Genomic DNA, 13,029 nt, shown 5'->3' on the forward strand with positions numbered 1-13,029 from the left:
GGGATTTATCCCAAATTCGGCAAGAACCCGCAGAAATAGTACACCATTACTGGGCCAGATTCCTCCTGGTTATGAACAGGATAGAGGACTGCCGCGAGGAGGATGCAATTTCATTCTTCTGCAATAATTGCACAGACAAGGGAATCCTCAACGCCATAAGTTTCCGTGAAATTACACGCTTCGCCGACTTGGCATCCATAGTACGAAAGTACTATGCAATGGAAAGCGCATGGAAAACCAAAATAAAATTTTGGGACAATCTGGCCCTGAATACAACCCTAGTCCAAAATAAAACGGCGCATTATCGCCAGGCACCTGGGTTAAACACCAAAAAGCAAAAACCCTCTATAGGGCATGGAACAGTACTGGAGGGATGGCTCAATGGACCCTGTAAAATTCATAGTACAGAGGGCGCCACACCAACTCATAGCCTTAGAGCATGTTGGATACTCCGGCAGGTGGCCAAAAGTGGCGAGGAGCTTCTAACTCCAGAATTCACAGAGCACCACCCCAGGGATACCAGTACGGTATTAACAGTCTTCGAGACTTCCGCATCAAATAATATGCGGAAACGAACACTCCGCAGCCTTGCCGAAGTCTACCAAGTAGCAACAATAAACCCATGGAGTGACACGGCTATTACCTTTAATGCCAGTGATGAACCTAAATTCCGAATAGCCCGAGCACCAGCCGCATTGGTCCTCGGTCCAATAGTGGACGGCTTTCCACTTACCAAGTACTCATGGATGGTGGCAGCGGATTGAACCTCATTTACGAGGAAACCCTTCGAAAAATGGAAATATTCTGGAGCCGCATTGAGCGAAGCAACACAACCTTTAGAGGAATAATCCCCAAAAGGGAAGCATGCTGTACAGGAAAAATCACACTGGATGTGGTGTTCGGCACACCGGATAATTACAGGTCCGAGGAGGTCACGTTTCAAGTGGCCCCGTTCAGCAGCGGATACGATGCTCTATTAGGGCGAGAGGCATTCACAATTTTTTAAGTTATACCCCATTACGGGTACATGAAGCTCAAAATGCCCGGACCCAACGGAATCATCACTCTTGCTAGTGACCCGGACATAGCACTCTGCGCCGAAAACAACACAGCCGCACTGGCCCTTGAGGCACTATCCGAAGCCCTAGCGGCCGAAGAACTGACTGCGTTGCGCTCCACGGTGAACAGAGACGACGTGATACTCGATAAAAGATCCAAGTCCACCTCCTTTAAACCGGCGGACGAAATAGTCAAATTCCAAGTCCATCCAACGGACCCTACAAAAACGGCCTCCATCGGGGCGCAATTAAACCCTGATGTAGACGCCGCACTACGAGAATTCCGACGTGAAAATTGGGACATTTTTGCCTGGCACCCATCAGACATGCCAGGAATCCCACGCAGGCTGGCCGAGCACAGCCTAAACATCATAAAAGGATTCAAGCCTGTCAAGCAGGCTCTTCGGTGTTTCTCCGAACCCAGGAGACAGGCCATGGGAGAAGAGCTAGCCAAACTACTGGAGGCCGGATTCATCAGAGACATAAAACATCCGGACTGGCTAGCAAACCTGGTGATGGTACCAAAGAAGGACAAATCCTGGCGCCTATGCGTCGATTTCAAGGACCTCAACAAGGCTTGCCCAAAGGGTCCCTTCCCCCTCCCCCGCATCGATCAAATTATCGATGCCACCGCAGGACACGATTCATTGTGTTTCCTCGACGCATACTCCGGCTACCATCAAATTAAGATGGCAGAGCCAGACCAAGCCGCAACGGCATTCATCACCCCATACGGCCCATTCTGCTTCAACACAATGCCCTTCAGGCTCAAAAACGCCGGCGCAACATATCAGCGCATGATTCAGACATGTCTGGCAAACCAGACGGCAAAACAGTGGAGGCATACGTAGATGACGTGGTCGTCAAAACCAAGCATGTCGAAACTCTAGCAGACGACTTGAGGCTCACATTCGATAACCTCCGGACATATGACATCAAGCTTAACCCGGAAAAATGCGTTTTCGGCATACCAGCCAGAAAGCTCTTGGGCTTCATTGTATCCGGTAGAGGAATTGAAGAAAACCCAACCAAGATCCGAGCTCTGTCACAATTGGATATTACAAAAGACCTCAAACAAATACAAAAATTGACTCGATGCGTGGCGGCTCTAAGCCGCTTTATCTCCCGCTTGGGAGAAAAGGCATTACCCCTTTATCGCCTCCTTCGGCGCACCGAACACTTCGAGTGGACGGATGCCGCCACGGCCGGAGTCGAAGAAATAAAAGCCATATTGGCAACAAACCCGGTCCTGGCCGCGCCTAACATCGGCGAACCAATGCTATTATACATTGCGGCAACTCATCAAGTTGTAAGCGCAGTGCTCGTCGTCGAACGAGAAATGGACGAACACAAATTCCCCCTTTCAAAAACCAGTTTACTACGTGTCCACTGTCCTCACTCCATGCAAGTCACGATACCCGCATTATCAAAAGATAGCATACGCGGTGTTTATGGCATCCCGGAAGCTGCGACACTACTTTCAAGAGTGTTCAATAACAGTACCCACCGAAGTACCTCTTAACGACATTATAAACAACCGCGACGCGACGGGCCGGATTGCCAAATGGGCCATTGAGCTCCTCCCGTTCGACATAACCTACAAGCCACGTCGAGCTATCAAGTCGCAAGTTTTGGCCGACTTCGTCGCCGAATGGACTGAAGCCGAACTCCCTAAAGAGTACGGCACATATTCCAATTGGGTGATGCACTTAGATGGTTCCAAAATGTTAGATGGTCTGGGGGCTAGCGTCGTTTTGACGTCCCCAACAGGAGATACAGTTCAATACGTACTCCAGATAATGTATACAGACTCCAATAACATAGCCGAATACGAGGCCCTTCTACACGGTCTCCGGATGGCAGTCTCCATGGGCATTCAACGCCTAGAGGTGCGTGGGGATTCGAACCTCGCGATATCCCAAATAAATGGAGACTTTGATGCCAAGGATCCGAAAATGGCAGCTTATCGCAACGCCGTCCTAAAAATGGCAGCTCGGTTCGAAGGGCTCGAATTTCACCATATAGCCCGGGAAAACAATCAGGCAGTAGATGTCTTGGCACGCATCGGTGCAAAGCGTGATGCAATCCCCCCCCCAACATTTTCTTGGAAAGGCTATTCAAGCCATTCATATCATGGGAAGGGGAATCCGGAAATAACAGCCCGGATCCAAGCGCACTGCCCGACACCGAACATTTTGACACAGCGGGAGGCTCGGCCAACGAAGTAACATCCTCAGCCCACGAAATAATGGCAATCATTGCCCCGTGGACAAAACCATTCCTAGCCTACCTGACCAGGCAGGAACTTCCAGAGGACCAAAGCGAGGCACGATGCATAGTGCGGCGATCTAAAGCCTATAAAGTCCACGAGGGAGAGCTTTATAAGAAAAGCACCACCGGAGTCCTTCAAAGGTGTATCTCCGAAGATGAAGGGTGAAATCTCCTGGCTGATATTCATGCCGGACTCGACGGGCACCACGCCGCAGCCCGGGCCCTTGTAAGCAAGGCCTTCCGTACAGGATTTTATTGGCCGACGGCCCGGGCAGATGCTCAGGACTTAGTCCAACGATGCGTCGGTTTCCAACTCTTTGCTAACCAAAGCCATATGCCACCCACCGCCCTCCAAACTATACCCATCACCTTGCCCTTTGCAGTCTGGGGGCTTGACATGGTTGGACCCCTTAAAGGAGGAACCCACAAGCAAAAATACTTACTGGTCATGGTGGACAAATTCACCAAATGGATAGAGGCCAAGCCTGTTAAGACGGCCGAATCCGGACCAGTGATAGACTTCATATCAGGGGTCGTACACCGTTACAGCGTCCCCCACAACATCATCACTGATAACGGCACGAACTTTATGACCGACGAGGTCAAACTCTGGTGCAAAAACATGGGCATCAAGCTCGACTATGCTTCAGTCTATCACCCACAAACTAACGGTCAGGTCGAGCGAGCAAATGGTCTAATCATGAGCGGCATCAAACCCAGGTTAGTGCGATCCCTCAAGGAATCTAATACGCACTAGGTAGAGGAGATCGACTCCGTACTCTAGGGGCTGCGGACCACGCCGAATCGCACTACCGGATTCACACCATTCTTTATGGTATACGGCGCAGAGGCAGTTCTGCCCTGCGACATAATTCATGACTCACCTCGCGTGCGCATGTACGAAGAAAGAGAAGCCGAACTCAATCGGCAGGACAGTTTGGATGCCTTGGAGGAGGAGCGCGACGTGGCAAAAGCCTGTTCCGCATTCTATCAACAGCAAGCTCGAAGATATCAAAGCAGAGAAGTACGGGCCAAAACTTACAATGTTGGCGAATTAGTTCTATGCCTGCCGGACAAGAAAAAGGACAAACTAAAGCCCAAATGGGAAGGTCCCTTCATAATTGACCAAGTCCTGACTGGTGGAGTGTACCATCTGCGAGATGCATCGGATAACCGACTGGAGCCAAACCCATGGAACGCAGCCCGTCTACGAAGATTCTACGCCTAGCGCCGGACTCTATGTTCGTCTCCTTCCTCTATCTATTTTTTACATATTAGTTGTCTTATATTTCCCTCCTTCTCCCTCCTTTTCTCTTACAGCCTTTGAGGGCTCGTTTGCGCCTTGTTCGCAAACAATTGACGCGCTATCCGCGCTCATTATACCTGGGGGCTTCTTTAACAGAAGCTTGTTTATACGGGCCTCATGCCTAACACATGTGTCACACTTCCGCATGTACCTTTTATTCACCATTATATGCATCGATATGACTTAAGTTTTGGCCAAGCTGGGTTGTCTGGCTCCTGTGCTTACCCCTACGTTCCCGATTGTTTGGCTAGGCGGTAAAGGGAGCACCTCTGCGATTGTTACTGCCGGGTCAGCCGGATGTGTACCTCAGACTGGGTGAAGCCGAAAGCTAGCGTTCTTAAGGGAATATTCGGTCAGTGAACTAAAAGATGATTTCTCATTCGTTTATTTATCCGCCCCCAGATGTTTTTCTGCTTTTTTCGCAGTCCGGACATGCACTTTAGGGCATGCCTCCCAGGGAAAGGAACCCCTAACGGAACTATTCTCCCTGGAAGATGTTTCTTACTAACCATGTAATATAACATAACTAGTTGGCACTTGTCTGTTCAAGCACTAATGACCCCTACGCCTGGTCTCCACGCATGCCCCGGTTCTTACATAACCGAGAGGGTATTCGGACACACTCCAGACTATCGGGTCCCGAGGTTGAAGCGAAAAGGTCCGCCATGACAAACGATCTACAATCCGGCTAGAAGGCATTTTACATGTCATCTTAAATTACATAGTCAATTTGACTGGGTATATTCCTCTTCAATACCATCCAACAAGCTGTCTAGTTTACAGTCCTGTTGGGAATATTTGGCGGCCAGCTCTACCTGGTCGTACACTAAGCTCATAGGGATCTCCTTCCCATCGGGCCCTACCGGTCCGACCTCGGTCATGTGGTTTGGGTCAGACTTCGTGCACCGTGTCTTCACCATGGCCCAGGCCTCCCTGGAGCCTTGACGGCAGGCCGATATCTTCCATAATTGGAAGCACTGACGTGCTCCCTTCAGCTTCTCTGCAAGCTCTCCAAGGCCTTTGGGCATGGAGATGGATGGCCACAAGGCCTGGGCGACGCCTTGCAGCACCTGCCGAACTCGTTCGTGCAGTTGTGAGAGCTCGGGAAGAAGGTCACCCGTAGATCCGGGCATTTCCTCCGCAGGTCGACCTGTCTGCATACCTACAGACATAACTCTGTCAATCGACTTCCTCGCCGAACTCTTTTCTCAAAGTTCGTTCAAGCACTTACTAAAAATGCCGCGTCGAAGCCGCCAATTCTCCTTCACGGAGTCCGACAGCTGAGCACGAACATCCTTTAGTTCCTCGCCCAGCTGGGTGTTGGCATCTTGGAGCTTATTTTTCTCTTGCCTCACCCTTGTAAGCACGCTCTCACCGGCCTTTAACCGGCGCAACAGTTGTTGTTTGTCCGGATCCACTCCGGTGCCATCTGCAATGTTATTGTCAGATTTTCATGCATGCCGCAATTTTCAAAAAGCACATATTACCAGAGGGGGTCTCCTTGGCCTCCCCTGCCGCGGCTAGTGCGGCCTTAAGTTGGGCTTTGCACTCTTCCAGCTCCTGGGACAGTTGGGTATTCTTTTCTGTAAGATCCTGCATAACAAATGATCCTTAAATCAGTTATTCTAACTGTTTCAAGTCTCGGGGGCTACTGACATATATAACCATCAAATTTTCTCACCCATATGCCTTTTACATACTGTTCTGTGGCTCTGACTAGACCATTTTGAGCAGCACGGAGGTACGCATCTCCCGTATTGAAGGCATCTAACGCCTCTTGGGAGAAACAAGTGTCACGAAGAACTATTCGGCGACGCCTGTGGTTTAGGGCACTCTCCACCTCAGAATTGGTGGCAGACAGCCCATCCGCATCCTCTGTCGGAGGAGCGTCCGGTGCGCGCCTCATGCTCGCCTCTGCTTCCGGACCCGGCCTTGGAGCCTGGCTGGTGGAGGCGCGATTGGCAACCTCTCCGGATATAGTCCGGCGAGCGCTCTTTTTCCTGAAGAGAGCACGAGCATTAGTATGCCTCGAGGGAATAAAACCTAGGAATAAAATGGCACGCCATACTGTTGCGCCGGCGTCTTAGTCCGGACCGCACTTCTTTTCAGCCTGTTGGGCCTTGATGCCCCTTGTTGGCTAGCCACCGCAGGCTCGGCCCTCCGCCTCAAGGACTTCCCCTGCAAAAATGTCGTTGGTATACAGTGATCAAAAATAAGCACGGGTGGATCGTCTTAAAAGTACTGGGACTTCGGTCTCGGTTACTTGTGAGGCTGGAAGTAGTCCGGGATAGTTAGCCGTAATGGCCACTAAGGTGTTGTCCTTGCTCAATTGATGAAACACCCCATCGATCAGCTCCACACATAAGTCCGGGTCCTCTTGGGAGTCCGGATCGAAGGACCGTTCTGGGTCCTCGGGTTGTGGAGGAGGGCTGTTTATCTCCTTTATAGCCTGGCGTAGCTCGTGTGTTGAAATTGCTAGACTAAATACTTAACTGTGGGAATATGAAACGGATGGGCAAGTGAAAGTATTCGCTTACCTAGCTTGGAGGATTGTACATAGAAAATCCGCCCCGTGGGTTGACGCGGAGGAATTCCTCCTCTTCTCCCTTGTACAAAGCGGACAAGATCTTTATTAGAGCGGCGGCTGATTCCGGCCCCTTACGGCCGCACCGGGTGGCGTCGTCCTCCCCGTTGAAATCCCACATGGGGTGGCCTCTATACTGAAGCGGCTGCACCCCCGCATAATGCATGTGGCCATGACCTCGATCATGGTCAGTCCGGAATGAGCTAACTGTTGGGGAACGTAGTAATTTCAAAAAAATTCCTACGTACACGCAAGATCATGGTGATGGCATAGCAACAAGAGGGGAGAGTGTTGTCCACGTACCCTCGTAGACCATAAGCGGAAGCGTTATGACAACGCGGTTGATGTAGTCGTACGTCTTCACGATCCGACCGATCCAAGTACCGAACGTACGGCACCTCCGAGTTCAGCACACGTTCAGCTCGATGACGATCCCCGGGCTCCAATCCAGCAAAGCTTCAGGGATGAGTTCCGTCAGCACGATGGCGTGGTGACGATGATGATGCTCTACCAGTGCAGGGCTTCGCCTAAACTCCGCGATGATATGACCGAGGTGGAATATGGTGGAAGGGGCACCGCACACGGCTAAGGAACGATCTGTAGATCAACTTGTGTGTCTATGGGGTGCCCCCCGCCCCCGTATATAAAGGAGCCAGGGGGGAGGAGGCGGCCGGCCAAGGAGGGCACGCCAAGGGGGGAGTCCTACTCCCACCGGGAGTAGGACTCCCTTCTTTCCTAGTTGGAATAGGAGAAGGGGGGAAAGAGGAGGAAGAGGGAAAGGAAAGGGGGGGCGCCGCCCCCCTTCCCTTGTCCTATTCGGACTAGGAAGGGGAGGGGCGTGTGGCCCCCTCCTGCCTCCTTCCCTCTTCTCCCTTGAGGCCCATGTAGGCCCAATAACCCCCCGGGGAGTTCCGGTAACCTCTCGGTACTCCGGTAAAATGCCGATTTCACCCGGAACGATTCCGATGTCCAAATATGGGCTTCCAATATATCGATCTTTATGCCTCGACCATTTCGAGACTCCTCGTTACGTCCGTGATCACATCCGGGACTCCGAACAAACTTCGGTACATCAAAACTTATAAACTCATAATAAAACTGTCATCGTAACGTTAAGCGTGCGGACCCTACGGGTTCGAGAACTATGTAGACATGACCTAGAACTATTCTCGGTCAATAACCAATAGCGGAACCTGGATGCCCATATTGGTTCCTACATATTCTACGAAGATCTTTATTGGTCAAACCGCATAACAACATACGTTGTTCCCTTTGTCATCGGTATGTTACTTGCCCGAGATTTGATCGTCGGTATCCAATACCTAGTTCAATCTCGTTACCGGCAAGTCTCTTTACTTGTTCCATAATGCATCATCCCGTAACCAACTCATTTGGTCACATTGCTTGCAAGGCTTATAATGATGTGCATTATCGAGAGGGCCCAGAGATACCTCTCCGACAATCGGAGTGACAAAACCTAATCTCGAAATACGCCAACCCAACATGTACCTTTGGAGACACCTGTAGTACTCCTTTATAATCACCCAGTTACGTTGTGACGTTTGGTAGCACCCAAAGTGTTCCTTCGGTAAACGGGAGTTGCATAATCTCATAGTTATAGGAACATGTATAAGTCATGAAGAAAGCAATAGCAACATACTAAACGATCAAGTGCTAGGCTAACGGAATGGGTCATGTCAATCACATCATTCTCCTAATGATGTGATCCCATTAATCAAATGACAACACATGTCTATGGTTAGGAAACATAACCATCTTTGATTAATGAGCTAGTCAAGTAGAGGCATACTAGTGACTATATGTTTGCCTATGTATTCACACATGTATCATGTTTCCGGTTAATACAATTCTAGCATGAATAATAAACATTTATCATGAAATAAGGAAATAAATAATAACTTTATTATTGCCTCTAGGGCATATTTCCTTCAGTCTCCCACTTGCACTAGAGTCAATAATCTAGTTCACATCGCTATGTGATTTAACACCAATATTCACATCTGCATGTGATTAATACCCATAGTTCACATCATCATGTGATCAACACCCAAAGGGTTTACTAGAGTCAATAATCTAGTTCACATCGCTATGTGATTAACACCCAAAAGAGTACTAAGGTATGATCATGTTTTGCTCGTGAGAGAAGCTTAGTCAACGGGTCTGTCATATTCAAAGCCGTATGTATTTCGCAAATATTCTATGTCCACAATGCTCTGCACGGAGCTACTCTAGCTAATTGCTCCCACTTTCAATATGTATCCAGATTGAGACTTAGAGTCATCTGGATTGGTGTAAAAGCTTGCATCGTTGTAACTTTAACGACGGGCTCTTTTATCACCTCCATAATCGAGAAACATCTCCTTAGTCCTCACTAAGGATATTCTTGACCCATGTACAGTGATCTACTTATTAGATCAAAATTGTATTCCTAAACACAGAGCAAGGTATACAATAGGTCTGGTTCATAGCATAGCATACTTTATAGAACCTATGACTGAGGCATAGGGAATGACTTTTCATTCTCTTTCTATTTTCTGCAATGGTCGGGTCTTGAGTCTTACTCAACTTCACACCTTGTAACACAGGCAAGAACTCCTTCTTTGACTGTTCCATTTTGAACTATTTCAAAAATTTATCAAGGTATGTACTCATTGAAAAATCTTACCAAGCGTCTTGATCTATCTATATAGATCTTGATGCTCAATGTGTAAGCAGCTTCATCGAGGTCTTGCTTTGAAAAACTCTTATTCAAGTATCCTTTCATGCTATCCAGAATTTCCATATCATTTCCAATTAACAATATGTCATCCACATATAATATTAGAAATGCTACAGAGCTCCCATTCACTTTCTTGTAAATACAGGCTTCTTCAAAAGTCTGTATAAAACCATATGCTTTGATCAACTCATCAAAGCGTATATTCCAACTCCGAGATGCTTGCACCAGTCCATAGATGGATCGCTGGAGCTTGCACACTTTGTTAGCATCTTTAGGATTGACAAAAAGTTTCTGGTTGCATCATATACAACTCTTCTTTAATAAATCCATTAAGGAATGCAGTTTTGACACCCATTTGCCAGATTTCAGAAAATGTGGCAATTGCTAACATGATTCAGACAAACTTAAGCTTCGATACGAGTGAGAAAATCTCATCGTATTCAACACCTTGAACTTGTCAAAAACCTTTTGCGACAAGTCGAGCTTTGTAGATAGTAACACTACTATCAGCATCTATCTTCCTCTTGAAGATCCATTTATACAATATGGCTTGCCGATCATCGGGCAACTCCGCCAAAGTCCACACTTTGTTCTCATACATGGATCCCATCTCAGATTTCATGGCCTCAAGCCATTTTGCGGAATCTGGGCTCATCATCGCTTCCTCATAGTTCGTAGGTTCATCATGGTCTAGCAACATGACTTCCAGAATAGGATTACCGTACCACTCTGGTGCGGACCGTACTCTGGAATACCTACGAGGTTCTGTAGTAACTTGATTTGAAGTTTCATGATCATCATCATTAGCTTCCTCACTAATTGGTGTAGGAATCACTGGAACTGACTTCTGTGATGAACAACTTTCCAATTTGGGAGAAGGTACAATTACCTCATCAAGTTCTACTTTCCACCCACTCACTTCTTTCGAGAGAAACTCCTTCTCTAGAAAGGATCCATTCTTAGCAAGGAATGTTTTGCCTTCGGATCTATGATAGAAGGGGTACCCAACAGTTTCCTTTGGGTACTCTATGAAGACGCACTTCTCCGATTTGGGTTTGAGCTTATCAGGTTGAAAACCTTTTTCATATAAGCATCGCAACTCCAAACTTTAAGAAACGACAGCTTAGGTTTACTGCTAAACCATAGTTCATACGGTGTCGTCTCAACGGATTTAGATGATGCCCTTTTAACGTGAATGCAGCTGTCTCTAATGCATAACCCCAAAACAATAGTGGTAAATCAGTAAGAGACATCATAGATCGCACCATATCCAATAAAGTGCGGTTACGACGTTCGGACACACCATAACGTTGTGGTGTTCCAGGTGGCGTGAGCTGTGAAACTATTCCACATTGTTTTAATTGAAGACCAAACTCGTAACTCAAATATTCATCTCCGCGATCAGATCACAGTAACTTTATTTTCTTGTTACGATGATTTTTCCACTTCACTCTAAAATTCTTTGAACCTTTCAACTATTTCAGACTTATGTTTCATCAAGTAGATATACCCATATCTGCTCAAATCATCTGTGAAGGTCAAAAAATAACGATACTTGCCACGAGCATCAACACTCATTGGATTGCATACATCGGTATGTATTATTGCCAATAAGGCAGTAGCTCGTTCCATTGTTCCGGTGAACGGAGTTTTAGTCATCTTGCCCAATAGGCACGGTTCGCAAGCATCAAATGATTCATAACCAAGTGATTCCGAAAATCCATCTTTATGGAGTTTCTTCATGCGCTTTACACCGATATGACCCAAACGGCAGTGCCACAAATAAGTTGCACTATCATTATTAACTTTGCATCTTTTGGCTTCAACATTATTAATATGTGTATCACTACGATTGAGATCCAACAAACTATTTTCATTGGGTGTATGACCATTGAAGGTTTTATTCATGTAAACAGAACAACAATTATTCTCTGACTTTAAATGAATAACCGTATTGCAATAAACATGATCAAATCACATTCATGCTCAGCGCAAACACCAAATAACACTTATTTAGGTTCAACACTAATCTCGAAAGTATAGGGAGTGTGCGATGATGATCATATCAATCTTGGAACTACTTCCAACACACATTGTCACCTCACCCACAACTAGTTTCTGTTTATTCTGCAACTCCTATTTTGAGTTACTACTCTTAGCAACTGAACCAGTATCAAATACCAAGGGGTTGCTATAAACACTAGTAAAGTACACATCAATAACATGTATATCAAATATACCCTTGTTCACTTTGCCATCCTTCTTATCCACCAAATATTCAAGGCATTTCCGCTTCTAGTGACCATTTCCTTTGCAGTATAATCACTCAGTTTCAGGCTTTGGTCCAGCTTTGGGCTTCTTCGCGGGATTGACAACTTGCTTGCCATTCTGCTTGAAGTTCCCTTTCTTTCCCTTTGCCCTTTTCTTGAAACTAGTGGTCTTGTCAATCATCAACACTTGATGCTCTTTCTTGATTTCTACCTTCATCGATTTCAGCATCACGAAGAGCTCGGGAATCGTTTTCGTCATCCCTTGCATTATAGTTCATCATGAAGTTCTACTAACTTGGTGGTGGTGACTAGAAAATTCTGTCAATCACTATCTTATCTGGAAGATTAACTCCCACTTGATTCAAGCGATTGTAGTACCCAGACAATCTGAGCACATGCTCACTAGTTGAGCGATTCTCCTCCATCTTTTAGCTATAGAACTTGTTGGAGACTTCATATCTCTCAACTCGGGTATTTGCTTGAAATATTAACTTTAACTCCTGGAACATCTCACATGGTCCATGACGTTCAAAACGTCTTTGAAGTACCGATTCTAAGCCATTAAGCATGGTGCACTAAACTATCAAGTAGTCATCATATTGAGCTAGCCAAACGTTCATAACGTCTGCATCTGCTCCTGCAATAGGTCCGTCACCTAGCGGTGCATGAAGGACATAATTCTTCTTTGCAGTAATGAGGATAAACCTCAGATCACGGATCCAATCCGCATCATTGCTACTAATATCTTTCAACATAGTTTTCTCTAGGAACATATCAAAATAAACATATGAAAGCAACAA

The sequence above is a fragment of the Triticum dicoccoides genome, chromosome 2B (genome assembly GCF_002162155.2).
Source record: "Triticum dicoccoides isolate Atlit2015 ecotype Zavitan chromosome 2B, WEW_v2.0, whole genome shotgun sequence".
NCBI lineage: Eukaryota > Viridiplantae > Streptophyta > Magnoliopsida > Poales > Poaceae > Triticum > Triticum dicoccoides.